Genomic DNA, 22,974 nt, shown 5'->3' on the forward strand with positions numbered 1-22,974 from the left:
AGTATAAACGTTCAGTGGTTTTATTGGCAAGATAAGACTTTGTAACTCATTTCCAGCCAATATCTTTTTTTTGTTAATTATCTTGGAAAACAGTTTCCATTATCTTTTTTTCTGAAAAGACAGTGTTTAATTTAATACCAATAACTTCAAAACCTGAGTTTTGCTTATAAATACAAATATGTTTTCACTAATGAATTCAACAATCATTTTGGAAAAATTATAAAATAACTCTAAACATATTTATTTATTTGCGACAGAATCTCACTATGTCACCCTGGGTAGAGTGCTGTGGCATCACAGCTCACAGCAACCTCAAACTCTTGGGCTTGGTTCTTTTGCCTCAGCCTCAAAAGTAGCTGGGACTACAGGCGCCCGCCACAATGCCCTGGTATTTTGTTATTGTTGTAGTAGTTGTTGTTTGGAAGGCCTGGGCGGGGTTGAAACCCACCAACCCTGGTGTATGTGGCTGGCGCCCTAGCCTCTGAGCTACAGGCACTGAGCCTCTAAAATGTTTTTAAACAATAGATTGATTCAATAGGCCCAGGAAGTTAATCTCAGAATAATTAAATTGAGATCTTTTTAAATAAACTTAATTTTTTAATACTTCTGATTTATAGCAAAGTTGCAAAGTACAGAGTTCTGTATACACTTCACCCCCTTTCTCCTAATGTTAACACTATCTAGATGGTTATGTCTATAACCATCTCCATTTGTCATAACAAATAAATTAATATTGATATATTGCTATTGACTACATAATTTTTCAAATTTCTCATTTTTCCATTAATGTCCTTATATTGCCCCAGTTTCCAATACAGGAAACCACATTTAATCTAGTAAGGTCTTTTTTGAAGGATTGCTTAGGAGCAGAGGGAAACAAATAAATCAAAATCTTTTTTTTTTTGAGACAGAGTCTCACTCTTTTGCCCAGACTAGAGTGCCGTGGTGTCAGCATAGCTCACAGCAACCTCAAACTCTTGGGCTCAAGCAATCCTTTTGACTCAGGTTCTAGAGTAGCTGGGACTACAGGTAGCCACCATGATACCTGGATACTTTTTTTCATTTTTAGAAATAGGCTGGACTCAAATTCTTGAGCTCAAGGGATCCTTCTGCCTTGGCCTCCCAGAGTGCTAGGATTACAGGCTGAGCCACTGTGCCCAGCTGACAGAATCATTTTCCATTCTGTTGAAAACTGAACAAAGTACATGAGGTGTATTCAGTATATGGCAAATTGCCTTGACCCCAGGAGCCTTTTGCTTTATGGCTGCTGCCTGTATATCAGGACTACCCCCACTTTGGTTGCGTAGTTTTGGTGTCCCAACTTGTGTCTGTGACCTCCTGCCACATACAATGGATGCTTAAAGTGCTAAAGTTTGGTGTCTGCTCTCTTAGCCTTGGGCCTCATCACCCATGCTAAGTGTGAGCTTCTGGAGAGTCTGTAGGCATCTAAGGTCCTTTAGAGTAGTTGTACAATTCAGTGGTTAGCATCCCAGCTGTGCTGTTAGACTCCTGGGTTTAAACCCTGCTTCTAGCTTGTGACCTTTAGCCAGAGGTTTAGCCTTGCTAAGTTTCCATTTTCTCGACCCCATTTTGCAGAGAGGAAATAAATAGTTGTAGTGAGGTTTAAATTTTATAATCATCAGAGATCATTTAAAAGAAAGCCTGGTACAGAATAAGAACTGAATAAATGCTACCTGTCCTTGTCACCGTGTTCCAGAAACAGTGGTGCATCAATCTACCAATTGGGTGGTCAAGAAGCACCAAAGATCTAGTGTTAGAGCAAAAGTCATTTAAGGAAATCAACTTTATTGGCTAGAGTGAATGAGAGCCATAGGAAGACTTCTATTTATAAAAAGAAATATGAAATGAGAAAAGACTTCTTGAAAGCAAAGCAAATGCATTTTTTTTATTACTGAAAGTCATGTGGGACAAAATTTGTGCTAATTCTCTTTGTGTGGGTCCAGTTTTAGTCTACTGGTATTTACATGTGAAGTGAGCACAGTTCTCATTACCTCCTAAAGCTTAGCTTGCATTTAAGCAATGAATAAGCAGAAAACATGTCCTAATTTGTAGAGGTTAATTTCATAAAAACCATCACAAGTATTCTAATTAGGTGTCTAAAGAGGAAAGGCTTATTGTATAATAACTATTCTATAATAACATAATTTGGCCTTTACATAGTATTTTTCATTTTCCATAGTCATTTTTTTCATGTGATCCTTGAATTAAAAGGAGCTTGTAGGAATTATGATACACATTTTGCTGATGGGGAATCTGAAGCTCAGAGAAAAAAGCATATCAGGAAAGGTTTCATAGAAGAAGCGACATAGCACTGAAGCTGGAGAGATGTTGAGGACTTTCCCCAGGGAGATGTGGTAGTCGGTTTTCAGCAGAGATGCTGCATAGGGTAGGGGATAGTGATAAAGGAGAAGGAGTACTTTAATGAAACCAAATACTTCGATATGTCTCATGCTTTGGGTAAGGGAGCAGTGTAGAGGCAGGGCCATTATGCCAGGCTAAGAGTTTGGACTTTATTCTCTGTCAGTGAGGTTGCTTTCGGGCCAAGGAGAGTGACATGATCAGATTTCAGTTTAGTAAGATCACTATGGCAGTAGTGTAGAAGATGAACTGGAGAGATCTTTAGCTGGTCAGTTCAAGATAGCTGATAGTTTCTAAACCTGTTGGTCATGAGATCTCAGGTCCCAGATATGGTGACAATGAGCAGGAATAGACAGCCTGGTTGGCATGATACTGCTTTCAACAAAAGCACAAGATTTAGACACACAAACCCCTGGCTAGTGCCCCGAATTTGTCAAATCTACAGATGTTCCTAGAGCATTACCATTTAATTTCCTTTGGTTTATCTCCTCTGTGTAATGTGTTTTTTTGTATGGCACCAGTTTTGTATATGTTAATGAATCAGTGGAATACTTCTGACAATAAATCAGAATTTGGGAATAAAGACAGTTCCGGAATCATAGTGAAGGGTGAGGGTTGAACAGGCTGCCTAAGCTATGTAAGCAGGGTCGATATGGACATTTTAGGAAACAATTTTGACCAGCTTCTATCGTAAGTGATTATTCAAAGGATTACCATGTTTTATTGTCTGCCTGGAAAGCAGAATGTCCCCAAAGATTTACACAGAGTTTTCACGTTTAACAAGGGCTTTCTCTTAAGTCAGGTGGGAAGCAAAACAAAGTGTCCACTAGTTTTGTATGAATGGTTTGTTTATCTTATTTGCAATCTCAGGGAGAACTGACTTCCTGCCAGGGAGAAAACAGATTTGATACATCTTCTGGGGCAGTAAAATGGGTGGACAAAGTGCTTTGTATTAAGCATAATGGACAGGATTGCCGCAGGAGCTGAACTTCCTGTATCTGTGGAAAACCTAGAGGAATAAATGGACAGTAGCCCTTCCCTCCTAATTCTGGCCCTGTAGAATTTTGTGTCAGAACCATCATAATCTTCCGTGTGACATTGTAGCATTTATTAAAAGAGTATAGATCACCAAAGATGACCACTTTCACTGTTGGCTAATCACTGTTGGCTAGCATTTATTAAAAGAGTATAGATCACCAAGGATGACCACTTTCACTGTTGGCTAATCAAGATTATAGACTTCCTGTTGGCCCAGGAAGTCTATAATCTTATCAGCAACAAAAATCAATCTTCTAACATGAAGCCAAGAGGGGACATAAAGAAATACTTGAGGGCGGCGCCTGTGGCTCAGTCTGTAAGGCGCCGGCCCCATATACCGAGGGTGGTGGGTTCAAACCTGGCCCCGGCCAAACTGCAACCAAAAAATAGCCGGGTGCTGTGGCGGGCGCCTGTAGTCCCAGCTACTCCGGAGGTTGAGGCAGGAGAATCGCCTAAGCCCACGAGTTGGAGGTTGCTGTGAGCTGTGTGACGCCACGGCATTCTGCTGAGGGCGATAAAGTGAGAATCTGTCTCTACAAAAAAAAAAAAAAATCTTTTGGAGAACCTGCTTGTATTCATTGTATTTCATAGGTTTGTATTTTTTATACTTTCCACTAGTCCCAATTTCTAATTTTCATTTTTTAGAGACAGGGCCTCATTCTGTCACCCAGGCTGGAGTGCAGTGGCATGATCTTAGCTCATTGCAGCCTTGAACTCCTGGCCTCAGGTCATCCCTCTGCCTCAGTCTCCTGAGTAGCTCAGACTACAAGTACATGATACCATATCCAGCTAATTTTTTATTCTTTTGTAGAGATAAAGATTCACTATGTAACCCAAGCTGGTCTTGGAGCCTCTGGTCTGGAGTGATCCTCCCGACTCCTATGCTGGCCTCTCAAAGTGCTGGAATTATAGGTATGAGCCTCCATGTCTGGCCTAATTTCCTTAAAGCAAGAATAATTTGTAATTGTTTAATTCTTATGCTTAAGTAAATTGGTCTTTACCTTCTGAAGCCATTTCTTTAGTTATTGTTGTTTCTTCTCCTTGAGGGCAAAGCAAGGTATTTTGTTTGTATTTAAACCACCCTGCTTTCTTATTTATCTTTGTCATTTTTTGCATTATGGTAAGAAGCATAGTAATTCACTGACTTTGACTTAGTAATCAAGGGAAGTGACTTTGTAATCAAGAGAGTATCCGTGTATCCCAGTGCACTGCCGTACCAGCCCTGAAATGCCATCATTTACACTCCCCTATCTTAGGCTAACAGCTTCATGTTATAAAATACAAACATTCTGGAGAATTGCTGCATTAAATGATCTATTATAGCATAATATTTTAATGGGGAATTATCTGTTTTTCTCCTGACAGTGAAAAAAATGGGAGTTTTAATGGAAATGTAGCATGAAAGAGATAATTTTGGAATCTGGGGCACCACCCCAAGAGGACAGGCTTAACTAAAGGAAAAAGTTCCAGGCTGCCAAGAAACTATAAAAGAGAAACTGAATGTCTGGGAAGTGTAGTGGAGAAGTTGCCCAGTATTGAAGAAAAGGAAAAAGAAAAAAAAAACTAAGACAAACTTGGATTTACTTTTCAATTTAGCCTATGGAAAACTGAACTCTTGTAGAATTTGGAATGTCAAGGTTTGCCAATCTCTTAAGAAGAGAGACCTGAACATTTCATACATTCCTTCCAGTATTTGCAAGTCCACCCATATGTACCAGATGCTTTGCTGAGAGCTCATCATGAAAAGTGGAACAAGACATTCTTGTTGGCTCGGTGCCTGTGGCACAGTGGTTAGGGTGCTGGCCACATACACTGGGGCTGGTGGGTTTGAACCCGGCACAACAATGACAACTACAAACCCCCCTATGCCCCCAAAAATAGTCGGGCATTGTTGTGGTGGGCGCCTATAGTCTCAGCTACTCAGGAGGCTGAAGCAAGAAACTCACTTAAGCCCAAGAGTTTGAGGTTGCTGTGAGCTGTGATGCTACAACACTCTACTGAGGGCAACATAGTGAGACTTTGTCTCAAAACAACAACAAAAAAGACATTCTTGTTCTCAAAGAGTTTATATTCTAAAGGGAAAGAATTCTAAAGGATTAAGCACAATGTAGCAGGAAGGCCCTTACCAGATGTGGCCCCTCCATCTTGGACTTTTCAGCCTCCAGAAATATACACCAAATAAATTTCTGTTCCTTATAAATCACCCTGTCTGTGGTATTGAGCTGTAGCAACACAAAAGAGACTAAAACAGAGACCCTTACAAATGTACAACAGGAGACAAGTACAAGAATGTTCATAGCTGCATTGTTTATAATGCAAAAACCTGGAAACAACTGAGATGCCCATCAAAGGAGAGTGGACTGTGATATTTTCACACAATTGAAATATTGTATGGCATAGCTGGGCATTGTGGCAGGCACCTGTAGTCCCAGCTACTTGGGAGGCTGAGGCAAGAGTTTATATTCTAAAGAGAAAGATAGGCAATGAATGAATAAATAAATAAGTAAATACATGAAATGAAAAAAATTTTTTTTCTTTTTATGTGAATCTCCTTTATTTTCGGCAGTGGTTTTTAGTTTTCAGTGTACAAATCTTTTATCTAATTGGTCAAATTTATTCCTAGGTATTTTCTTCTTTTGGATACTATTGTGAATTGAATTGTTTTCTCAAAATCCGAAAATATATTTTCAAATTGTGATAAGTACAATGAAGAACACTAAGCATACTTTTTACATTTTTACATAAGCCTAAGAGTTTGAGGTTACTGTGAGCTGTAATGATGGGGGAACACGGGGTGAGGCAGGGAAGGATGGGAGGCAGTGCTGGGGATGCTTCAGCCTTGCTTAATGGAGAACTCTGAAGAGGTGGAGCTGGAAGCCGGCAGGTGTGTCTGTCCAGCCACATGGGAGTCTTCAGGTAGGATAGGACTGCTCCAGTTGTAGGGTGGGAAGAGGAAGAGGAAATGATCAGGATAGGTCTTTATAGTGGGAGGATAACTTCCCCAGGGTACCACCTCTGAGTTGCTTATCTGACCTCTTTTGCTGACAGTAAGAAACTAGATCTTATACCCTGTATTATAGCTGAGTCTGGAAGTGGTAGAAGAGAAGCATGTGGCTTATCCACCTAGTCACCAGGAAAAATTCTATCTGGCCCCAGATAGAGTAGTTGATGGGGTGGAGGTATCTGAGCTGGTGGCCCAGGGTCCAGGTCAGAATGGCAATGACGGATGAGATGAGTCCCATGTGAGCAGGAGTCTGGGAGTCAGACTCAGGTTTGAATCCCTGCGTGAACTTGGATTAATAATTCCTTACCTCCCCTTGTACCTCATATAGAATATGGAAAATAGTGATAACCACCTCCAAGTATAGTTATGAGAATTAAAAAGAGATAAAAGTAGATAATGGCAATGAGCAGAGTCTTTGGCACCTAATAAGTACTCACTCCCCTTCTCTCCCCTTCTGCCCCCCCGCCATGAAACATAACTGAGACAATATTGGGGGTACGGGTAGGAAGACGGCTTCATTCCCTTTTCTTCACCCTGTCCCGCCCATCCCTTTCCTGACCTGGGCTGTCCAAGGACAGTGGGCCTCTGTGTTACAGGGTGAAGGAGGAAAGACACTTTTACCTACTTCCCACAGTTGGTAGGCCTGGGGCTGTACCTGTCCTTCAGACCCTTGGTTTGAAAATCTATTGGGTTTAGCGTGGCATCCCAAATGAAGATAGGTGCTCCATGCAGGCAAATAGCTTGTCACCCCCTGGAAATAATATTCTTCAAATATTTGTTTAGCCTGGATGTGCTGGCTCACACCTGTAATCCCAGCACTTTGGGCATTCCAGGCAGGAGGATTGCTTGAGCTGAGGAGTTTGAGACTAGCCAGCCTGGGCAGCATAGAAAGACGCCATCTCTACAAAAAATTTAAAAATTAGGCGGCACATACTTATAGCTACCCTGGAGGCTAAGGCAGGGAGATCACTTGAGCTCAGAGGTTTGAGGCTGCAGTGAGCTATGATTGTGCCACTGCACTCCAGCCTGGATGACAAAGTGAGACCTCGTCTCAAACAAACAAACAAAAAAATTGTCTAGTACTTTTGGTTGAGGGCAAAGCAGAATGAAGGCACCTTTGCCCAGTATGTCAGAAGTTGGGTGCAGAGATCCAAGGCCATTAATGTCAAATTTCCAGTTTATTTCAGGGATGCACATACTTCCTCCTAATGTGCTACCTAGCTGCCTGTTGTTCCAGTCATTTTTTTATTTTATTATTACTATTTTTTTTTTTGTTTTTTTTTTTGGCTTCACAGCTCACAGCAACCTCCAACTCCTGGGCTTAGGGGATTTCCTCCCGAATAGCTGGGACCACAGGTGCCCGCCGCAACATCTGGCCATTTTTTCCTGTGGTTTGGCCAGGGCCAGGTTTGAACCCACCACCTCTGGGGCTGGTGGCCCACTCACTGAGCCACAGACACCGCCCCTCTGGTCATTTTTTTACATGTGTATGTCTAGAGCCCCACAAAGGGTAACTAGGTCAGACAGACCTCTTGCTATCTGGTAGACTTCACTTTAATTCAGGATTACTTTTCCTTTTGGGTCACTTAAGAATCTTCATTTCCCAATTTGCCTATCTTATGCATTTACGGACCCACGTATTTCATGCTACTGCTATAGGTTATTGTGTTTGAATACTTACCAGGGACTGAAATAAATTCACACTGCTATTTTTGTTGGGGAAATGTACTATCATGCAATTGGAGTTTTTAGATTTGTGAATTTAGATGAGAAACTTAAATTTTTCCTTTCTTGTTCTTAATTTGTTTTCTAATTTGGGGTAAATGAAGTTGGGGGGCGGGGAGGAGAAGCCCTTCAAAGGGGCTCTCCTTATCACTAACGCATGGTTTACACACCCATGACTCCAAAACTTCTCAGAGGCATTTCAAGGGCAGACAGCATACCCAATCGCTAGGTTGCTTCAATTCCCTTTGAGTTAATCCCCTGACCTCCTCAAGCATGTAGAAAATTCTGGAGGAGTGGCCCTCTTCACACTTTCACAAATTCTATTTGGCTTCATAATCCTGGCTCACTTTACATGGGCGGATACAGTTGCTTCCAGTTTCTTCCTGGTGGGCAGAGATCAAGGGAGTAGAAAGTCATTTAAAGATTTTGCACCACTGTTAAAAGTATCATTGTGAACGTTATTTTTTACTTGTTCCCTGTAATATCTCTTGAGCAAAGCCAGGAATTCTACTACCAGAGCTTTCCTTAGGCTATTTTTTTTTGATTGTTCACAAAAGATCAGGGTACTGGAGAACCCACATTTTAAGTTGTCTTAAGTCATCTATGTCTTATTGTGAATGGCAGGCAGCTTGTGTCAGGGGAGTTCTGAGGACATCTCAGGGCAGTTTTGTCACTTAAGACCCAGAGAGAACTTCCACTTTTGTAGGAGCTGTCCAGTGCTGTTTTGACCCTAAATCTCCCCTCCTCCTTGCAGATGCATGTGTTCTTTGCCTTTAGCTTTTAAGTTAGAAATGTCTATTTAGGATAGCAAAGGAAATTAGGTGGTAAGTTAGCAAAGTCGGCAGAGGTTAGAGAACCCATAAACAATAAAATACTAGAAAAGTGTCACCCAAAATGCAATAGTTAAAAAAGCCAAATATTAAAAAAAAAATTCTAAGAGCCAAGAATAAAGGCACTTCAAGTGAAGAAAAATCCTGATATCTTTTGCACTCTCTCTCTTTTTATTTTTGGCCCTGTGTGATATTGTCCATCTTTTATGAAGGTCATCTTTTATGAAAGTCAGTAACTTTTAACTAATGTTAGAATGTCTCCTGAGGCAATGTGAGGTTATATGGCACGTAAACAGTAGGCAGTTGCTGATCAAAGGAAAACATCACTTATTAACGGTATTAATGGGGAAAAGATCAGCCAGGTGAAGGACATGCCTTTCAGTCAGATTCCTCATTCCCTTTGGAGAGCATCCTTTGGGTTGGACTTTATTGAGATGTGAGATTAAAGGTGTGAGAATTGAGCCTTGTTTTCTTCCATGTCTATTCTTAGATAATCCATTTATTCTATTTCCATTCATCAGGACCAGTCTCAGAAAATGTTGAGTACTGGGTATGAATGATAATCACTTACATGTTTTTTTTGTGGTTTGCAAAGCATCTGTACAGGCATTGTTGCATTTAGTCCTCCCAGCAACCCTGTAAAGTAAGCTCTATATTATTATTATTATATTATTGCAATTTTACAACTGTGGAAATAAAGCTTAAAGGAATCAGGTGAGAGGCGGGAGGATCGCTTAAGCCCAGGAGTTTGGGGTTGCTGTGAACTATGATGATGCTGGGGCACTCTAGCCTGGGTGACAGAGTGAGACATTGTCTCAAAAAAAAAAAAAAAAAAAAAAGGGAAGAAAGAAAAAGAAAAAAAGAAATGAGGTGACTTGCCTAAATTTTTTTTTTTTTTTTTTTTTTGAGGCAGAGCCTCAAGCTGTCACCCTGGGTGGAGTGCTGTAGCATCACAGCTCACAGCAACCTCCAATTCCTGGGCTTAAGCGATTCTCTTGCCTCAGCCTCCCAAGAAGCTGGGACTATAGGCGCCCACCACCACGCCTGGCTATTTTTTGGTTGCAGTTGTCGTTGTTTAGCAGGCCTGCAACTGGATTTGAACTCACCAGCTCTGGTGCATGTGGCTGCTGCCGTAGCCGCTTGAGCTACAGGCGCCAAGCCGACTTGCCTAAAAAGACAGGATGGCTCTCAGCTCAGTCTTTTGACCCCTACTCCTGTTGCTCCCTAATTTACATTAATTTGGAGATGCCAGATGTCCTCCATGCTCTTCTCTTATTTTATTCATAATACAGGTAAACGTGGTAATAGTGGCCAACATTTGGTAGGTATTTGCATGATGCCAGGTATATCCCATTTAATCCTCACACCGATCTTACAACACAGACTTCATCACTAACCTTGTACAGGTGAGCAAACCAAGGCTTAGTGAGGTTAGGTGTGCTGACCAAGGGTACATAGCTAGTGAGCAACAGAGACAGGATTCAAGTCCAGACCCACATGGTTCCTGGGCCCTTAAGCACTCTACTCCATCACTCTGCTGTGCTTTTTGTTTTCTCTCCCAAGGTCTCCTGCTCCTTCCAAATGTTTGCTTCAGTACAGCAGAAGCACATGGAGTACTTTAAGGGCGAAGAGCTGCACTACAGTCTGTGGGGAGGACACAGAAGATGAACAGTGGGCCCTGTGGACTCACAAGAGTGTGAAGCACAACTGACCTGCGGACGAGGACTGACAAAGCAAATGAACAGCAGTGATGGGGGCTCAGGACGTGTTACCCCCAAATCTGGCTCCTTGTCACATCAAATAGTCTCAGCTGAAGGAATTTGGAGGCAACCACAGAAAACCGCCTTTCTTTCTTGAGGCAGGTGGTAAAACCCGAAGGCTCTCTGACCTTCCCCTGGGGGTGGGGGTCCCAGGACGCTTATGTGAGAGGTTCCCTTCCTGTACGTCCTTGTCTCTGAAGACACAGGACAGAGAAGAACCTGAACAAATAGCCCTTGCTCCGTTCCCCCAGCTTATTGCTATTAGATCATACTCTTTGCACTGTCGTATTTCTCCATGACTGTCTACTCTACGTTAGACCTGCTGTAACAAACAGGTTTAACTGTTCCTTCAGGTCATTTCCTTATGTAGACTCCCATATCTTGTACAACTTACATTAAATACATGTATATGCTTTTCTCTTGTTCTTTCGTTATCAGGGTCTCAGCCATGAATCTAAGATAGATGAAGAAAAGATATTTTTCCTTCCCTGTAGTAACAAATGCATTAGAGTGACATGGAGCCTATTGGAGGACCACAAAAAACAGGCTGCTCAACCCACATGGGGTGTCAGGGACTTAACATGGATCCCCTGTCCTGAATCATATGCATTTTATAGCAGGAAGGAAGTGCTCCTACCAAGGCACTCCTGACTAATAATGACCTGAGGTTCATAGATGGCTCAGGGTCACCAGCTGGGGGCTGGGCAGCTCCTTCAAACACCCGTGGAGGCAGCAGTCTGTTGTGAACATGGAAGCACAGGTGAGGGTTAGGACTCTCCAGTTGGTTACGATTGCTTCTGTACTAAGTAAATCCTAACAGATAAAAGTTCTCTGATGGAAAGGCCATAGTGCACTCAAGTGCCACTTAGGGTTTTGCTTTGATTTAAATCAGTAAAACATCCTAACCACCTTTGAAAGATATGTAACTCATTGCTTTACTGGCTGAAGCTGACAGAGGGTGAGGGTGGAAGTTGGTGAGAGAAAGTCTGGGAATGAGACAGTTTATTCAATTTCATAAAAAGAAGTCTCTGGAAGATTTGGAGAAGGTGGGAGAATCCTCCTTTCATGGTCTATCAATCCCTCGGGAAGCATCTGGGGGTGCAGTTCTCCAGGTCATGGCTCCTGGTTCTTAGTCCTGGATGCACATTAGAATGACCGAGGGGACTTTTTAAAATCACTGGTTGCTGGGACCTACACCAGAATTCGTGTCTTGTAACTTTTTTTTTTTTTTCTTTTTGGGACCGAGTCTCTCGCTGTCATTCTGGATAGAGTGCTGTGGTGCTATAGCTCACAGCAACCTTAGACTCCTGGGTTCCAGCAATCCTCTTGCCTCAGCTGGGACAAGTAGCTGGGACTACAGGCACCTACCACAATGCCCAGCTATGATACAGAGGTCTCAGTCTTGTCTTGAACTTGAACTTGTCTTGAACTTCTGAGCTCAATTGACCCACCCACCTCGGCCTCCCAAAGTACTAGGATTACGGGCATGAGCCATGGCGCCCAGCCTTCCATCCTGTAGTTTTTAAAATCTCCCCAAGTGACTATGAAGCACAGAAAGTAGTACTGGTCTAAAGTTCCAGAATCAGAAATGAATAACTGACACAAGTCCAGTTAAACGTTCCACTATTTTAGTGATTCTGTAAGGGAATAGGCATTGTTGACTGATTTTAAAAAGGGGAAGCGGGCTCAGCACCTGTAGCTTAAGCGGCTAGGGCACCAGCCACATACACCAGAGCTGGTGGGTTTGAATCCAGCCTGGGCCCGCCAAACAACAATGACAACTACAACCAAAACATAGCCAGGCGTTGTGGCTGGCGTCTGTGATCCCAGCTACTTGGGAGGCTGAGGCAAGAGAATCGCTTAAGCTTAGGAGTTGGAGGTTGCTGTGAGCTGTGATGCCATGGCACTGTACCCAGGGTGACAGCTTGAGGCTCTGTCTCAAAAAAATAAAATAAATGAATAAAATAAAATAAAATAAAAAGGGGGAGCAAAGCCCAGAGAGGAGAAATTTGCCTGGGTCAGATGGCTGGGGAGTGGCAGGGTTGGGAAAGAGGCAGTTTCCTTTCCTTTTTGGCCTCTCACCCCCTTTGTTTCTTGAAGCATATTACGGGATTAGTTGTTCTGATGGCTCAGCTTTATGTGTACCCAGGCATGAAATTTCTACTCCTTCACTGGGCAGCCTTTCTGGTTAGACCCACACGACTGCTATTAAGCCTTTCTGATTCTAGCTCTTTGCAAGTCTTAGCAGTGTGCCATGACACTCTTACATTCGTTTAGAAGGAGCCAGGCCCTTCATGTGCATTCTGCATATATCATAGCCCATGCGTGCGCAGTGAAAACGCATTGGTGAGGGTGGAATTCAGAACTAACCCAGTCTCAGCTTTCAATCCTGCTATAAATCCAGTATGTCTGCCTTGCAGCAACAGGAGTTAATTCTTTCAGAACTCAGAGCTAAGTCCCCAAGGAGGCCTGCTCAGGGGCCACTTGAATGGTGGCCTGCTTAGAGATGCAGTCATGTTTCCTGATTTAACTGGGTCAGTTTGGTTGTTTATTTCTTGCCATTTGATTTCAGGGCAGGACTGACTTCAGTGGTTGGCAATTCCCAGATAGCTCATGCTCTGAGCGACTGGGACAGGTGTTCAAGAACCCCCAGTGACTACCATTTAATTTTGTTCCTCCCCCAGCCTCATGGTTTATATATGCGTTGTTATGTGACGGAGTTCTATTTTTAACTGCAAACATGCTCTGTTCAACTGGAATCATGTTCTTTAGACACTGCATTATGCAAGCTGGCTCCAAAGTTTGCCAGGAGTGCTAAACTAAACTGTGACAATTCTCAGACGCAGTCACTGAAACTCCCGCAGTGAATCAAACAGCATGCTTGGCTTGCTGCAAGATACAGAGGTTCAGTTGTGTTAAATAATAACTGTCGGACACTACCTGAGGAGAAAGCCAGGTCTGGCTGTTTTGATCAGCTTCTCTCTTCTCGTCTCCTGTCTAATCCCAGAATAAATCCTCTGGGCTTTAGGGGAGGACATTAAAAAGGCTTCTAGTGAAGAAGATTAAGCTTAAAACAGGTTGTAATGAGGCATGAACAATGTAATGCTCATTGTAAGGGATCTTCTCAGGTTCTAAGCAGGAGAGAAGGAAAGATGGTTTAGATGGAGGGCACCCTGCTGAGAAACCCCTCTGATGTAGATGCTTCTGTGGTGCCATTCATATCCAAAATTGAGAACAGGAGACAAGTCCACTAGCAGGTTCTCAGCTTTTTTTCTTGGGGCAATCAGAGAGAAGTGGCTGAGCCAGGGGTCTTATGACCTCTTCCAGAGATTGACATCTGGCTTATCTAAGATGACCCAGAGAAAGGGCAGAGTTAGCAGTGTCTGCCGGGAGAATGTTAGAATCAGTAAGGAATTTTTGGAGGCAAGCAACAGAAATAAATTCTTAATAGGAGTTAACCTACTTAAGCAGAGAAGGCCTTTTTAGAAAATAAGTTCCATGAGAGCAGGGGCTGGCTTGTTCACAGCTGTTTTTTCAATAGACCAGTACCTTGAAGGTTCTAGGCATTCAGTGTCATAGTTCTTCCTGGCTGCTGTAATAAAATTTCTTAGGCAGGGGAAATTATAAACAACTGAACTGTAAGGCTGAGAAGTCCAAGATCAAGTTGCCAACAGATTTGGTGTCTGGTTAGATGATGCTATGTCTAATGCTACGTCCTCATGTAGCAGAAAGGGCAAACAGCCTCCCCGAAACCTCTCTCAGAAGGGCACTAATCCCATTCATGAGGCTTCCTAAAGGCCTTACCTCTGAATACTATCACATTGGGGATTAAGTCCTAACACAGGAATTTGGGGGCAATGTCAACATTTACACCATAATACTTGGTAAATGTGCACTGGGAGAAGATATAAAATGAATCAAAGAATTGTTAGAAAGAATAAGAAGGAGAGCATCTCTGAAGGGACTTAGGTAGCAGGAATCAGGTCCCTGGCAGTCCCATCAGGACACCACTGCTGAAATGAATGCTCTTCAACCATTTTTATATTTTTGAGTGTCACCTTTCAAAGTCCAGAAAGTAAGAGAGAGGGAGAATGCATTGGAGTTCTCCAGAAAATAAAAGTAATATATATATTATATAAGATATATATGTATTATTATATAAGATATATATGTATATATAATTATTACATACATTCCCTTTATTTGGATTCTGATCAATAGCTGAACCACTGATCAGGTTCAAGACAGAACTCTGAATCCAAGACTCCTTCAGTGTGGCAAGTCTACCATGGCCCCCAAGGAAGCTGCCTTCGAGGAATTAGGAATCACTGCTGTCTTCTTGGAGGAAGTCCTGAGAGACACACATAGCTCAGACCAGACCAGTGGAAGTGACAATGGGCAGATATTGCTACTCCGGGACATATCTGCTGTGAGAGCCCCTTCAGAGGTTTGTAAACCTGATTTCTGATTAGCACATTTAGATAGATGGAAGGACTCATTGCAAATTCTTCAGATCCATGATGGGGTAGACTAGATCAAGAGTCTGAAATGAAAACAGATAAGAAAAAGTAAATAGAAATCTAATATTTTTTCCCACAGACTCGTTGGTCACATTGCACACACTCTGGGTAGGCACAGCCCTCTTTGTAGACAACTAATTTAGAACCTCTTACGTCTCCTCTAACACCTGTGTAGACAGGGCTACTTGGTTACAACACTCTCTCAGAGCCTGCAGGAATCCTCATCCTTCATTGCAACATAGTGATCTCTAGGCCAGGGGCTGGCAAACTACAGCCCATTGGTCATATCTGGCCAGATGCCTCTTTTTATAAAGTGTTATTGAGACACAGCTGCACTCACTTGGTTATGTATCATCTGTGCGGCTTTCAGACTATAAAGGCAGAAGTGAGTAATTGCCCCCAGAGACCGTATGGTCCGCCAAGATGTAATTATTTATTATCTGATGCTTTATAGAAAAAGTTTGACAACTCCTTTTCTAGACAGTCAGTGTTGCTCATTGTGTGTTGGTCATGAAAGGTAAAACTGTGTGCCATCCCTGCTCTAGAGTTAGGCTGGAGTTTGGAGCATAGCGCTTTGTGCTAGTGAGGCCCAACTTGGCCTTGCTTTCTCCTAGATTAGCACCTAATCCTGGCTGGCTTTCTTAGAAAGCTTCAACCATTGGCCCCAGGGACAGAGAACCAAGTATGGACAAAACCGGTCACCCAAAGTCCATGTCCTACATAGTGTGGGGCAGCTATCTCCTCTCCCATCCCTACCCCTCTGCTACCTGCCCCAGGTGGATGTGTGAGCTTTTCAGCTCAGGTAACACTAGCAGCTGAGAGGCCTCCATTGCTAGAGGGCTACACTGATGCCATATACCCTGAGGGGACTGCCTGCTAGGTGCTGAGATGTCTGAATTTCTCAAGAGGAATTGTTTTTCTTCTCTAATGCAAGATTTGAGGTGGCAGTGGGAAAAGGAACTAAAACGGTTTATTCCACCTGTCCTAACAAGCTCCACCTGTGACAACACTCTCTTATCCCCCCTCTGTTACTTTGGCCATTGGAAGTAAGAAAGGAGAAAAGGAGTAAGGCTGAAAAAGGAGATAAAAAGAAAAGGAAGGAAAAAAAAAAAAAAGGAAGGCAGAGTAAGAAAGTATTATTCTGGAAGTATTATAAGTATTTATATATAGTGAGATGTTGAATTTGAACCTAAATGAAGTCTCCTCCTGCCAGGTTTGAGTGATTCTCGCAGACTTCTTAGGTACCAGCCTGAGTTCTTGTGTAGGGGCTAAGAAATCTACTGAGCAGAAGCTTCCTCAGGGAAGAATCTGGCAAATGAGCTTGGCCTGGTAAAAACATCCCGTAGTCACTGCTGTCAAGTCCTGCTATGGTCCAAATGTTTGTGGCCCCTCACAATTCATACATAATATGTATATACTGTACATATATACACATATATGTTTGGGGGTGATTGGGGAGGTGATTAGATCATGAGAGCAGAGCAGACACTTGGGATTAGTGTCCATATAGAAGAGACCCCAGAGCTGCCTGTCTCTTCCATATGTGAGGACACGGTGAGCAGGCACCATCCATGGGCTGGACAGAGGCTCTCAATGGACACCACCTTGATGTTGGACTTCGCAACCTCCAGAACTGGGAAGAGAATAAGTTTCTGTTGTTTGTAAGCCACTCTTCATGGTATTTTGTTCTAGCAACAGACAAAGACGAGCTGCTTGGCACCTGGGAGCCCTGATGTCTGTCAGCTTTGCCTCTTGGCCACAATTCCTCCTCAGCCCGTCCCCTCCTTTCACCCCACTGTCACACACACTATCTGTGTTCAATTTGGAGGGGTGGGAAGTGCCTAGAACTGTAAATAAAAACTGAAAAGTCTGCTCATTGAAAGCCAGCAGACACTGGATAATAAGAATGCTGTTTTGGTCATATCAAATGGATGTAACACTAAGAAAAAAGACAGATGTTCCTTTTTTTCTGTGTGGGCATTATGTGGCTTCAGAACATCACATTCTCAGACATAGTGTCTGTTACGCACCTCAAAGACTTGGCTCCCCTGTGGCTCTGGGAGATGGCCACAAGGCATATCTTCACAGCTTAGCAGGAGCAAAAGCCTCATCAGGGGATTTTCCTGGAGAGAGCCTGATCATGAGGAAAGAAGATGGTGGACACTCAGGTCTCTGACAGGACTTGTTTGTGTGCACACGTGAGCACATGGGTTAGGAAAATACCCAACTCCCTCTAAAGTAAGCCTGACTGACATGGTTTTGTTGGTTTTGATTTTATTACTACATCCCTTCTTTGGGGAACATCTAATTATTTAATTCCCAGCAATCAGTATGGACCTGGTTAGTGGCCATTTTTATTTTGGAACTGAAGTCCTATGCTTTGTATAATTCAAATTTCATCACTATGTGAAATATCCTGAGATGTCCCATTCCTTTCAGATGTCCTGACTCCTGTTGGTGAATATGGTAGAGACTGCTCCCTCCCCTATAAACCCCTGACGTGGTTAGGGGTGTCCTTTAGCATATGGGTCTCCTTAGACAAGCTGCATGGCACCTGGAGCCCTGACGTCTGTCAGCTTTGCCTCTTGGCCACATTCTTCCTCTTCCCTTCCCCTCCCTTCACCCTGGGAGTGGGGGAGGCTTGTTGCACTTCATCTGTTCAGAAGAGTATGTTTTTGTGTTTGCCCAAAGACATCACATGTCCTAATGGTGGCCCTGGTTTGGGGCCACAAGGGAAAGTCCAAGAGGATTGCAGAATTTTGAGCCACCCCCACCCCAATCACTGAGCCAACACTAGCACTTGCCTACCTCAAGATTCATCATTAGTTGAAAGACAATGAAAATCCCACCTTGTTTTTTGGGTTTGGTGAATATACAGCTGAATGTAATTCCTTACTAATGATTAACATATTAAGGAAAAGCTTGGTGTGAACAAGAAATAGGGGAGAAGCTTCCTCCTTGGAGTGCGAGATGGCCATAAGGCCTGGGTTTGAGGTCCAGACCTGCAGTCCTCTCAACCTGGGCCCCAGGCCAGCCCCTGCCCTTGCAGGGCTCAGAGTTGAGGCAGGACCATTGTGCTTGAAAGCTCCCTTCCCCCAACTTATTGATATCCTCTATGTTCTGCCTGATCTCTAGGCTCTTTGTGTGACAGTCATGGGATATTTTCACCCTCCCTCACAGTTTTCAAGCTGAGAGAGTAAGTATTACCTTTCCAATAGCAAGGGCAAATTTGTAAAAAGAAAAAAAATAATCTAGCCTATTTCTGGACACCAAAGCTCAAAGTTTGGTGACTACCAACCAGGTGGTCGTGTAGTAATTTATTGCCTCTGCTGTGTGGTAATTCATTGACTGGCTAATCCACGGGTTTGACAAATCTTTGTCATCGTGGATATTTACTTGTTACTAATTTGGAGATGTTATGAATAAATCTGCTCTGAGCTTTCTTGTCTGTGTCTCCCTGCACACAGGTGTGCACATTCTAGTAGGATGTACACCTTGCAGTAGAACCGCTGGGTCGTGGGGTACATTCTGTCAGCTCACTAGATGACGCCAAGGTGATTCTGTCCCACCAGCTGTACATGAGAAGTCTTAGCACTCTACATCCGTGCTAACTTTTGGAAATGCTCATCTTAGTAAGTTTAGCTCCTCTGGTACGCGTGGGTATGTAGTGTGTGTTGTCTGTGTGTGTGTGTGTGAGAGAGAGAGAGAGATTTCAATATAATTTTTATTATTAGGTTAGTGTATTTTTTTTTTTTTGAGTCTCACTTTGTTGTTCTCCGTAGAGTGCTATGGCACATAGCTACAGCAACCTCAAACTCTTGGGTTCAAGCAATCCTCTTGCTTCAGTTTTAGTAGAGATGGAGGGGTCTCACTCTTGTTCAGGCTGGTCTCGAACTCACGAGCTCAAGCAAGCCACCTCTTTCTGCCTCCCAGAGTACTAGGATTACAGGTGTGAGCCACTGTGCCCAGCCAGGTTAATCTGATTTTTATTAAATTTTTAAACATAGAATAATAAAGAGAATACTTATATACCCACCATTAGATCAATAATTATTAACCCAAAAGAGTGAGGTGGCTCACGTCTTTAATCCTAGCAATCTGGGAAGCTGAGGCATGGGGTATTGCCTGAGCCAGAGACCTGTCTCTAAAAATAGTCAGGTGATGTGGCACATGTGGTCCCAGCTACTCAGGAGGCTGAGGCGAGGGAATCACTTGAGCCCAGGAGTTTGAGGTTGCTGTGAGCTGTGACGCCATGACACTCTACCCAGGGCAAGAAGGTGATACTCTATTTATCTCAAAAAAAAAAAAAAAATTTATTAACCTCATCTATCTATCTCTATCATCTATTTTGCGTGTGTGTCCTTTATTTTTAAATACTTCAGCATGATTCTCTTAAGAAAAGGGACATTCTACTACACAATAATCAAGAGAATTAACAATAATTCCTTAATGTCCATGTTCAATCTACCCCAATTGACCTGAAAACATCCTTTATAGCTAGTTTTTGGAAATAAAAATCCACTCACAATTTGTGCTTTGCATATACTCACGTTGTGTGTTTAGTTTCTTTTCATTTTCAGTGCCTTTTGTTTTGTTTTATGACATTGACTTTCTTTTTTTCTTTTTTGCAGTTTTAGGCCAGGGCCGGGTTTGAACCCACCACCTCTGCATATGGGGCCAGCGCCCTACTCCATTGAGCTACAGGCACCACCCAACATTGGCTTTCTTAAAAGATTGGGCCAGTTATCCCCAGGAAGTCTCACGTTCTGCATTTGTTTGATGTTTTCTGGTGGTGCCTCACCTGTTCTCCTCTGGTATTGCCTACAGTCTGGAAGTTAGGGCTAAAGGATTGATGAGATGAAACTTGCTGTGATTTTAATTCGTGTCTGAGCCTGAGCACCTTTTTATACATTTATTGGCCATCTGGATTTCATTTCTTATGAAGTGATGATCCTTGCCTACTGTTCTATTTGATATTCTGTCCTTTTCTTACTGATTTGTAGAAGTTCTTTATAGCAGGTAAGTGTTGAAATGTCTTATCCCTTGCCTTTTTACTTTTGTAAGGTCATCTTTTGATAAGCAGAAGTTTTAAATTTTAGTGTGCTATTTATCAATATTTCTGTCTGTTTAAGAAATCTTTCCTAACCTGGGGTCAAAATGATGCCATTATAGATTATCTCAATTGCCTCTGATAATTGGGTCTAAAGTCCTCCTGAAAGTATGTCTAGTATGAGATATAGGCCAGATAAAGAAATTGTGCATGCCCAACACCATTTATTAAAAACAGGGTCCTTTACACAATACTCTGCATTGCTCCCTTCATCATTAGCTGAGGGATCCCGTGCACGTGGATCTGTTTCAGAGATCTCCAGTCTACCCCTGGGTCTATTTTCACAGATTTTTAACACCAGTACATTTTTTCATAGTTACTCTAGCTTTATAATAAATCTTGATATCCAACTGTGCAAGTTCTCTCTTTATAATACTCCAAGATTCTGACATTTTACACAAGACTTGGCTCACACCTAGAGCTTCCCTTTTGGAATAGTATCATGGGGTTACTGTCTTTCCCGGGCTCTGTTCTCAAAAATAACTTACCCAGTTTCCCAGTTGGTCCTTTCCAGAGACTTTTCCCACCATGGCTTAAATAGCAATTTGATTTGAGCCCATGTGAGTCCTCTGTTTAGAATTTCCATATCTGTTAAGTTCTACTTCTTGTAACAGACTAAAATATAGGAACCGAATCTCAAATAGCACCTGATCTTTGAATATTGGTGACTCAGAGGCTGTTTTGATTCTTCTTTGCGGGCTATACCTTGTAGAGAGAATGAACTCTGGAGTCAGATTTTTGGGCTCAATTCCTGGGTACACCACCTACATAGGGGTCCTCAAACTTTTTAAACAGGGGCCTCAGACCATTGGAGGGCTGGACTATAGTTTTTAAAAAAAAAACTATGAACAAATTCCTATGCACACTGCACATATCTTATTTTGAAGTAAAAAAAACAAAACAGTAACAAATACAATCACACTGCTGCATATGGCCCATGGGCCATAGTTTGAGGACCCCTGACCTACTAACTCTGTGACCCTAGGCATGTTAGTTAACGCCCCTGGCCTCAGTTTTTTCATCAGCAAAATGGGGATAAAAATAATATCCACTTCATGGGTGTTTATGGGGATTAAATAAGATTAAATATGAAAAGAGCCTGGCATAGAATACTTGTTAGCCATTATTATTATTGAAAAGAATTCCTCTTCCTTTCTAGGGCCTTGAGATTCACAGAGAAGAATGGCAAAAAAAAAAAAAAAACAAATCCTCTTGCATATCTGAAGTGCAGAATGCTTTACTTGTTGGAGACTCCATGCAGGCGTATGTGGGACAGGCACATCATAGGTCCTGTTCTACACTACTCAACTTACTGGTGTAGTAGGGGTCTACTACCCTTTGGACATCTCCCAGGTCAGGGGAGATGAGGCATGGCTCTACATCTCTAGAGTCAGAGTTGTTACGGATGCTGTTTAAGGCTGGGAGAAAAAGACAGTTTATATTTAGTTTATTGAAGAATCAAAACGAAAGCCCCTCAGTGTGTGGAGCAATGAGTTCATAACTTAAAAGACGAAAGAAATTAAAGAGCGAGGCACCACCTAAGCATACTGCAAGAAGGTGAAGGTGAAGGCCTGGGGAGGAGTGCAGAGATGCGATCTTAGGAAAGCTGGGGGCTGGGGTGGGAGCACTGCACCGTGGAATAGTCTGCACCTGGAGGGCAGCCAGTCAGCACGTGCAAAGGAGTGGTTTCAGCTGTCTAGCCTCAAGACCATCCCCTTCTAGAAAGGGGGAGGTGGCGCTCTGGGAGGACAGTCCTAGATCCAGTACCTTCGTGGAGCCAGAGAGAAGGGGAGACTGCCCTGACTACCCTGAAATGGAAGAAATTTGTGATGTATTGTAAAGGGGTGGGAATTACACAATTAAAATCACATAATTGTATTTATAGTATGATCCCACTTAGTAAATGTGTATTTGTGTATATGTCTAAAAAGATCTGGAAGGTTATTTCCATGACATTAAAACACATTGTCTCTGCTTCCTCCATTTAAAAAAAATGTATTTGTATTATATATCCACAGAACTTTCTGGTTAAATGAGTTTTTTGAGTAGTTTTATAATTAATATAAAAGATAAGGAGCATCATTTGGCTGTGTCTCTCTTCACTTCAGATGTGGTTAGTCAGGGCAGGGCAGTGGGTTGTGGATTCCTGTTAGGGCAGATGTTTACGGTAGACCTCATTCTCTCCCCTACATAGGTTGGTCACTGACCTGCCCCTAATACGTGAGGCTCCCTTCAGATTCGCCGCCCCCTCACTCAAAGGGTCTGGCTAACCTTATTTCCATTTCTCTGTGGGGAAAAGAAATATAAGCAGAAGCTGTCTATTTGGATTGGGGAAAGGCAAGAGGGCATCTTCTTTTTTTTAAATCTCATTTTTCTTTCTTTCTTTTTTTTTTTTTTTGTTGGGGCTGGGTTTGAACCCACCACCTCCCGTATATGGGGCCAGTGCCCTACTCCTTGAGCCACAGGAGCTGCCCTAAATCTCATTTTTCTTGATGACTGCTAACAAGATGTTCCCAGAGCATGGGTCAGGGTTGCTACCTGCTACTTATAGTGAAGGCACAATTATCAGTGACTTAAGAAAATTAGAGAATCTCTCAAGTCACAGAAG

The 22,974-nt window shown here is 42.6% G+C and overlaps 1 long non-coding RNA gene across 2 annotated transcripts; it reads left to right on the forward strand.

Annotated features, from left to right (window-relative positions):
* Positions 1-11,184: 11,184 nt before the first annotated feature.
* LOC128598428 (uncharacterized) lies at positions 11,185-22,437 on the forward strand. Of its 2 annotated transcripts, none has more exons than XR_008383623.1 (3): positions 11,185-11,496; positions 14,958-20,275; positions 21,526-22,437. It is a non-coding gene; the product is annotated as an uncharacterized LOC128598428 (long non-coding RNA). The 2 variants fall into 2 exon arrangements; XR_008383624.1 differs by having other exon boundaries at positions 14,958-15,183; positions 18,392-22,437.
* The last annotated feature ends 537 nt before the right edge of the window (positions 22,438-22,974 follow it).

The sequence above is a fragment of the Nycticebus coucang genome, chromosome 11 (genome assembly GCF_027406575.1).
Source record: "Nycticebus coucang isolate mNycCou1 chromosome 11, mNycCou1.pri, whole genome shotgun sequence".
NCBI lineage: Eukaryota > Metazoa > Chordata > Mammalia > Primates > Lorisidae > Nycticebus > Nycticebus coucang.